The sequence below is a fragment of the Schistocerca nitens genome, chromosome 1 (genome assembly GCF_023898315.1).
Source record: "Schistocerca nitens isolate TAMUIC-IGC-003100 chromosome 1, iqSchNite1.1, whole genome shotgun sequence".
Lineage (NCBI taxonomy): Eukaryota > Metazoa > Arthropoda > Insecta > Orthoptera > Acrididae > Schistocerca > Schistocerca nitens.
In genome coordinates, this window is record NC_064614.1 from 257611128 (window position 1) to 257620763 (window position 9636).

Genomic DNA, 9636 nt, shown 5'->3' on the forward strand with positions numbered 1-9636 from the left:
CCAACGATGAGCAACTAGTGTTAAGGGAGGGAAGGAAGGAAGTTGTGGCGCCAAATCATAAGCCGTTTGTGTGTAATAATTATTATCATTATCAGTCCGTCTTCTGGCCACGAGTGGCCTACCGGGACCATCCGACCACCGTGTCATCCTCAGTGGAGGATGCGGATAGGAGGGGCGTGGGGTCAACACACCGCTCTCCCGGTCGTTATGATGGTATTCTTGACCGAAGCCGCTACTATTCGGTCGAGTAGCTCCTCAATTGGCATCAAGAGGCTGAGTGCACCCCGAAAAATAGCAACAGCACATGGCGGCCTGGATGGTCACCCATCCAAGTGCCGACCACGCCTGACAGCGCTTAACTTCGGTGATCTCACGGGAACCGGTGTATCCACTGCGGCAAGGCCGTTGCACTCGTGTGTAGTAATGGAATAATAAATATGTGGCTAGTGTGGAAAGATGTTTTCGAACCGGCACTTTTCTCTGGTGAACGCTCAGCCTGTAAGTAGTAGCGTGACTGCAGATTTATGAGATTCATTATGAATTGCTATGAAGGGTATTTAGCAAGCGTTGTCGCCATTAATTTGAGAGATCCAGACGAATTAAAGACACTATCCCAAGCGATCTCCATTCTCATAGGCCGCACATAAGTGAACTGTTGTTGGCTGTACTCGTGAAACACTGTCAATGCGGGGATACTTTTATCTCCTGCTACTTACTCTCGTAAACGTTCTCGTTTTTTGGATCTGTTTTCTGTTCCGTTAAGTTCCTGCTGAACCTTAATGTGGAAACTGCGGTACAGCTTTCAGTTGGTAATCGAAATTGAACGTTTCAAAACTGGCTCTGTGCACTATGGGACTTAACTTCTGAGGTCATCAGTTCCCTAGAACTTAGAACTACATATATCTAACTAACTTAAGGACATCACACACATCCATGCCCGAGGCAGGATTGGAACCTGCGATCGTAGTGGTCACGCGGTTCCAGACTGTAGCGCCTAGAACCGCTCGGCTACAAAGGCCGGCTTCACCGTTACATTCAGTATTATACATTAATAGGCAGATTTTACGTTTATGTGCAAATGATCTCTGAGAATTTCGGTACGGTCTGTTCAATCAGTTTCTTAAAACTGTTTATGGACATATCAGGTTAAAAAATATGGCTCTGAGCACTATGGGACTCAACTGCTGAGGTCATTAGTCCCCTAGAACTTAGAACTAGTTAAACCTAACTAACCTAAGGACATCACAAACATCCATGCCCGAGGCAGAATTCGAACCAGCGACCGTAGCGGTCTTGCGGTTCCAGACTGCAGCGCCTTTAACCGCACGGCCACTTCGGCCGGCGGACATATCAGGAAAATACTTTGAAAACAAGTTATAATTAATTGTTTTCCTAATTATTTCCTTGTTACTTGTGGTATTGTTCTCATGCATTGCAGAACCTGTATAGATAGACAACACTGTACTGTTCGTTTTACCAAAAACAAATTTCTACAAAGTTGTATACTCGCAGTTAGCGTTATCTGTAGTAGGACCATTCATAAAATACTTCCCATTTTACGTAGAGTGATTGTGGGGAGGCTTAATTAAAACGCGACGGTACATCACACCATCGGCGCCCTCAGGCTTTTATGTCAATAAGAGCGAAACATTTTCCTCAAACGTGTAATTTATAAATTTTGAGGACATTGTCAACTGCTCATCATTTTCTCCTCTTGGTTTTTGTAGAGCACTTTAAGTGCTTGGTCGATGTTAAGAACATAAACAAGCTAACAGTACAATTAAAGTAAAACGTAATCCCTTTATTTCACAATTTTTAAGTTTTCCCGCTCTTTACGTTATTTTTTGCTGGTACCACGGTAATCGCTATTTAGTTAACTAATTGTTATCCTGCTATTGAAAATTTCTTATGGATAAAATTTCCCGCATTCTGCACTTTGAACCACTACCAAGAGGTTCAACACTGAGTTTCATATGGATTTATGTGAAATCTGAATCGTGTTATCTCTCACACACAACCCGTAAAGTAAAGTATAACATAAAACTGTATACTTTATTTCAGAAATTAAATCATTTGTGTTGGAAGAAATACGCCGCTGGCATCTTTAGAGCACTTTCAAAATGTTTAAGCGATGTTTTGTTACCTGACTCTACTCTAAACTGCAGTAACTCTTCAAAAACAGCATTTTACTTTTTTCCCCTTTAATGGCAAGTCAAGTAGCGCACAAAAACATTACGCAAGAAGTAATCGATTTCAACTTAGCGCGATTAGTTTGCACTAATTTCGCGAGATTCTTCTTGACGACTTCTTCTACACTCTTAGTTTGGCTTGTTGTAATTTTAACAAAGCTACTTGACTTCTCAGCTGTATATTTATGCAATACGGACTCAAATGCTTGTTTGCAGACTTGTGAAACTTTTTGAAACTGTTGAATGGATGGCTTATGAATGTACCATGCTGACTGCCATGCCATATACGTGGCTGGGAAAGGATACACAACTTAGAAAGCGTGCTTTTAAGAGCTTTAGAACCAATCAGTCGTGGGTTTAACGACATCCAAACCAATCTAAATGTTTTTTATATGCCATCCACATCATTCCTGAAATTATAATTATTGTCATGTTGCCATAAATTCAATTAAATCTTACACTTTAGGGAAACACCAATCCTCCTTTTTTTTCAACGTAGTTTACAAAATTTGAAACATTGACCAGGAGACCACTACCCCTTTCATAAAAATACTTTATGCCAGCAGAGGTACGGCTAGGTCTACATTTTCTCCATCGGTACAGTTACTGTGGTCATTACAAAGATACGTGACAATGACTCGCCATTTTCTTGTATTATTTGATTTCAGGTAGTGTAATTTCCGAGTCGCTCACTTCCATTTACGGGTTTCATTCCTATATGAGATGCAAAAAATTTACAAATTTCGTTCGTTTTTTCACTCCATTCACTATGTTTTTACAACTCGCTGCTCACAAAATCCTAGGTAAACCACATCCATGCAACGCTGCTCACTTACGACTGACTGTTGACTGTATAAAAATTGAGAAACAATTTCTCTGACTGCCGAAATCACTCTCGCACCCTTCTGATCAACTGAGGTTCGTGAATCGCATTAAAGAAACATTAATGCTTAAGTGTGGTGCTTGCTTCCAGAAGAGATTATGAGATTAATTATAGAATAGATGTTGGACAACTACTCGACGAGTGCCACTCGCCATTATATCGCACAGATTGGCAGTGATTACAATGACGACGACTTTCTATATTTGCGGGCAAGTACCGATCAGCTACCACTCAGTACAAATGAATACCCCTTCAGCAAATGAAAAGAAGTATAACACAATTTGTTACGTCAAATTAGCGCCTGACAGTTGTTACCCATTATTTAAATTTGAAGGAGTAAGCTTTTGTCGAGTATGTGTTGTTAAGCAGCTGTTTTCTTAAACCAATGTCCATTTGAGATTTATGACGACGTGCGCACCTAGTGGCGCAGGAACTGGGTTAGTGACTTTTTCGTTTAATACGAATGCAACGTTTCTGAGACGGAACCCTCACTGTGGATGTCTTTAATAGGAGAAGTATGGGCCGGGTACGGGTATTAAGGACGGGAAAGATCCGCCGTAGTGGCTGTCACGTTCTCGATTCAGAAAAAAACGCAAAATGTCGACAGCAAAAAGTTCGATATGCGAAGCATACAACGACTTTCACCACCATTCATGTATATTGATGCACAGCAACCCAGTTCGCGGGTGCAAATTTTCGAAGCTATTGTTTCACACAGATGATGATAGAGCCAAGTACAACTCAGACCGACTGTCACAATTATAACCTAGAGCACTTGAAGAGTACCAATATTGCAAAAGCAGGGCAACGCTCGTAACTAAATGCCACACAGCGAGAACAGCCATAACAAGAAGCGCAAAAGGTGCTGTGTGACAGCACCCAGAACGTCGTTCTGCAAACTCTAATATACGGAGTAATAACATGCAACATGCGAGCTGCGCCCCTCCAAAGCGTTCTAGTACTAGTAATAGATGCAGAGGCAGGGAAACTCTGCGTTACGGTGATTTGTTGCCCACCTGTTATTATGACTAGATTGCATCATCGCAACCGCTAGTTTTCAAGGGCGTTTACATTATGCGTGTCTCATACAACGCCTCTTTCAGTGCCAGAAGACCACTGCTTAAGCGGTACCAACTGTTGCTTTTTGAAGTTATAATGTATAAAGCCAAACAATTTACCTGATCGCAATTTAGTAATTCTGTTACTATAGATTTTGTTTAGTGTTGTAATGATACCTGTGTCGTTACAGCCATTGCAGTACCTCGTTAGCAAAAGATCTTGCCGAGAACTCTAGAAAATTCTGGTCCTGTGTAAAAATAACTGTCAGGTCGAAGGCTTCTGTTCATCTGTTGTGACAAACGAATACAGCAAAAGGAAAGCCTTTATTATTTTGATAGTCGCACAGACTCCTTTATTGCGGACATAGAAATGGGCAACCCTGGCATTCAGAAGCAACTGAAAGAGCTCTAAACTCAGCTTGCCCCTTTCTCACACCATATCCGGCGAAGCATGTAAGGGTAAAGAGATGCTTTCGTATGCCTAGATCTCCGGAATACGCTTCACACTGTGCCCTATTGCAGATTGAACAAAGGTCCGAGCATGCAGAGGTTTCATGCGAGTGGCTCAAATACTTCGACGGTGACAAAGGTTCCGTCAAGAGCGTCCCAGGAAACATTAATAGGACCGATCTCTTTCTCCATATATACACTGAAGCGCCAAAGGAAGTGGTATAGGCATGGGCATTAAAATATAGAGATACGTTATGAAACGTCCCCTTTTAACAATTTTACTAGACTGTGCTTAACCTGACGCACAATATTTTTAGCGCAACGCAATCTGACTTTCAAGATTCCCTACAAAAGAATGGCCCTGACTAACATTAAACTATACCTTTCACAAATCACTTACCTCACAAAAATCTTCGCTGCTCAAGCTACTGCAACACAGCGAGCGCCACTACTGCCAGCTAAATAAAAGATACAAACTATGGAAGGCACTAACTACTGATAGGGATAGTTAGCAAATGAAAGATATTAATAGAGAACAAACAATGTATTTACCTTGATATCATCATACATATAGCAGTTCATGACAAATTACAAAACTCCGCCATCTCTCTCCCCACATCCACCACTGCTGGCGGCTCACCTCCAACTGCGCAACGCTACGCGCTGTTCGCAGCCAGCTGCCTAACACTACAATGGCGAGTATTACAACAATGCAAAGCAGCCACAGACTGCACACGGCACAGCCAGTGATTTTCATACTGAGGTGGCGTTACCAATAAAAAAACCTAAACAGCCTACTTACAACGTAAACAGGCAGAATACAGCGCTGCGGCCTGCAAGGCCTATATAAGACAACAAGCGTCTGGCGCAGTTGGATCTGTTACTGCTGCTACAATGGCAATTATCAACATTCACGCGAGTTTGAACGAGCGAAGGGACATAGCATCTCCGAGGTAGCACTGAACTGAAGATTTTCCCCTACGGTCATTTCATGAAAGTACCTTGAATATTAGTAATCCGGTAAAACATTAAAGCTTCAACGTCACTGCACCGGGAAAAGGATCCTGCAAGAACGGGTCCAACGACGACTGAAGAAAATCGTTCAACGCGAGAGAAGCGTAACCCTTCCGAGAATTCCTGCAGATTTCAGTGCTGGGCCATCAACAAGTGTCAACATGTAAACCATTCAACGAAACATCAACGTTATAGGCTTTCGTACCGAAGGCCCACTCGTGTAACCAGATATGCTCAATAATGTTCATGTCTGTGGAGTTTGGTGGGCATCGGAAGTGTTTAAACTCAGAAGAGTGCTTTACGCCACGCCTGCACCCGTGAACAAAGACATTGGACTGATTCTGACTGGAAACATGTTGGCTGGTCGTACGAGTATCGTTTCAAATTTCATCGAGTTAACGGACTTGTACGGGTATGGAGACAACCTCATGAATCCATGGACCCTGCATGTCAGCGGGGGACTGTTGATGTTGGTGAAAGCTCTGTAATGGATTGGTGCGTGAGCAGTTCGAGTCATATGGGACTCCTGATACGTCTAGATACGACTCCGACTGGTGACACGTATGTAAGCATCCCCTCTGATCCCCTGCATCCATTAATATCCATTGTGCATTCCGACGGACTTGGACAATTCCAGCAGAAGAATGCGACACCCTACACGTCCAGAATGGCTACAGAGTGGCTCCCGTAACACTCTTCTAAGTTTAAACACTTCCGCTGGCCATCAAACTCCCCAGACATTAACATTGTTGAGCATATCTGGCATGCCTTGCAACGTACTCTTCAGAAGTGATCTGCGGGATTCAAGGTGTCAATTCCTTCCAGCACTACTTCAGACATTAGTCGAGTCCCTGCCACATCAAGTTGTGCAATTCTGAGTGCTCTCGGAGGCCCTACATGTTTTTAGGCAGGTGTACCAGTTTATTTCGCTCTTCAGTGTGTAAATGATCTGACAGGTAGTGTGAGCAGCAGTCTGAAGCTCTCTGTTGATGAAGGTGTATTGCACGGGAATCTGTCAATCTTAAGTGACTGTAAGCGGATACACGATGACTTAGACAAAATTTCTGTTTGGCGTCTTGAATGACTGGTTGCTTTAAATATGAGAAAATATAATTTGATGCAGATGAGTGGGAAAAACAATCTGCAGTGTTCGAATAAAGTAGTATTCGCGTGCTGCTTACACGGTCGTGTCGATTAGTTATGTAGATGTAGCAATCGCGAAGCGATATGAAATAGAATTAGCACATGAGGTCGGAAGTAGGGAAGGTGAATGGAAAATAATAAAGTATAACTCGTCCACAAAGGAGACCGATCATAGAACATTAGTTCGATCCATTCCTGAATAGAGCTCGAGTGTCTGCGATCCACAACAGGCTGGATTAAAGGAAGATGTCGAAGAAATTTAGAGGCGTGCTGCTAGATTTGTTGCCGGTAGGTTCGATAAACACTTAAGTATTACGTAGATGCTTCGTGACCTGAAATGGAAATCCCTGGAGGAAAGACGACGTTCTTTTAACGAAACACTAGTAAGAAGATTTAGAGAACCGGCCTTTTCAGTTGACCAGTACGGAATCTACTGCCGCCAACGCACTTTTCTTGTAAAGACCGCGAGGACAAGATAAAAGAAATTAGGACTCGTACGGAGATGTCGAGGTTGTCTTTCCCTCGCTTCATTTACGAGTGGAACGGGAAATGGAATGAGTAGTAAAAGGTATTCTCCGCCACGCACCGTACGGTTCTGGACTACGTATTAGATGTAGATACAAATCTACTTGCAGTACTATTAAATTCCTCACTCAGTCGATCGGCAGCTTCATTTCATTTTATCGTAGCTTACTGATAATGCGTGGAGTTTTGACATGTGATCTTTCTTTGTTACGAGGCCCGTATTGTTCACAAGCACCAAAACCCCGAATATTCCGACTATGAAAACGTAAATTTAACTCAGCATTTTTCGTCGTATGTCTTCGCGACTTCCTTTAATTGTTCAACAATTCTTAACATTTTACCTCATTTTTAAGTTTTTGTATTTAACGTTCATTTATGACACAACTATTCATTTTTTCAACGTTGGCAAGAAAGAACAACGCTTATACCTCTAGGAGAAAAGTAACACTGTTGCTCAAGAGTGTACTCGCAAATAACTGAAATAAACTGATGATTCATCTGCTTATCGTGTTTCTCGCATGGCTAAGTGTTCCTAACATTTACCAGGTATGGGTTCTGAAACAAAAATATGATATTTTCTAGCGATGTTTCTGTCAGCATACAGAGATTGTCGAAAGTGAGGAATATCTTATAGAAAATATTCCAACAGGTGCTGAAACAAATTGAAAGTGCGCTACATTACAATGCAATGTTGCTTTTAAATTTCAAAGCAATCTATCGGTCAAGAACATTCAGAGATACAACATTTCGAGCGTATGAATATTTACATTTTTATTCACACAGATTTTGCTTTTGTCTTCTATTCTACTAGATTTTTTTATTTAATTTTATTTTCAAGTAAGAACCATAGAATCTGAAGCACCGCCTTTATGCAGTCCAGAAAAGTCTTCTGGCTTAAGTCTCTAAATGTCCGAATGTTTTCCGCTCGGCCTATAACTGGAGGTGTGGGTGGTACCGAGGCCAACCCCATTAAGACGACGAAGCGTAGCCTGCCTGCTGCTAACCGGATGCCGCGTCGCCTGCCCTTTGTTCTCACCCTCATTCAGAACGACGACGACAACAACAACAATAACAATGGCATCCTTTTGCGTCGCAGCAGCGTCCTGCAAGGCTGAAAACGCACAGTGGTTGTTGGGCTGTGGCAGTTTCCTCGTTAACACCACCTCCGCCTTTCAAGGGCTTCTACCATTACAGACGACTAATAACTACGTCGTTCAAATCCACAGTAAATACGCGTAGCCGTAGAAGCAAATGAATCACTTGAGAACCGGGAAAAATTACCTTATCTTTATACTATAAGGTCGTCGTAATGCTTACAGGTTTTGTTATTATTTAATCTGAAAAAGTCTCCTTTCAATGAAGCTCGTATCTCGTTGCACTGTGAAACATGTACTACCGTGTCTATCCTAATACATCATGGTATGGCCCAATACAGCTGAATGTAAAGACGATCATCTACAATTTAACGTTAACTTGAGGAAAGACAACCACTGATACCAAGTTGCTGTATGACAGATTTGCCAATTGTAACGAGAATGAGAGCTAGGATGTGGGGCTGCGAGCCCCAAATTAGTAACGGAGGAAAAATAAGTGATAAATTAACTGTAAAAGTATAAAAGCCAGATCAAGAAGAAGAATTACCGAATTCATCACTCCACTGATAGCAGGCCTCTACAAGGTGCTATTATTCATAAGAGATTTTTGTATGTTTTTCTTAATAAGTAGTAGTCCACAGTTGCTATTTAGATACAATGTGGCAACAGATAAATAGTTTATCATTATCGTGTGAAGCTGGGCACCTGCCGGAGAGAGGTAGTGGAAGGGTGAGGGGGAGCGGGAGGGGGGAGCTATGCAGGCTGTTGTCCTTAGTAATAATTCATTTAGTTTATAAATACGAAAAATAACCTGTAACCGAATGGTTGATTTCTGTGATCTAAAGTACCTCGAAAATACCCTAAAATGATCTGAAAGTACCGATAAAATGGTAAAAAAATGGTACAAAACATGTGTTCAGTAAGTTATAAAATACAACGTTGTGTGAAGATGGAACTGAAATTATAAAACAGATAACAAATTTAGCCAACGGTCTAGCTGCAGTGGTAACACCGGTTCCCGTCAGATCACCGAAGTTCATCACTCTCAGGCTGGACTACCATTTGCATGGGTGACCATCCCGGTCTGCCGAGCGCTGTTGGCAAGCGGGGTACACTCAGCCCCTGTGAGGCAAACTGAGGAGCTACTTGATTGAGAAGTAGCGGCTCCGGTCTCGTAAACTGACATACGGCCGGGAGAGTGGTGAGCTGACCACATGCCCCTCCATAACCGCATCCAGTGACGCCTTTGGGTTGTTGGGTTGAGGATGACACGGTGGCCG

General features: G+C 42.3%; 1 pseudogene; it reads right to left on the reverse strand.

Moving 5' to 3' along the window:
* Positions 1 to 292: 292 nt before the first annotated feature.
* On the reverse strand, positions 293 to 410 carry LOC126203346 (5S ribosomal RNA; annotated as a pseudogene).
* Between the last annotated feature and the right edge of the window lie 9226 nt (positions 411 to 9636).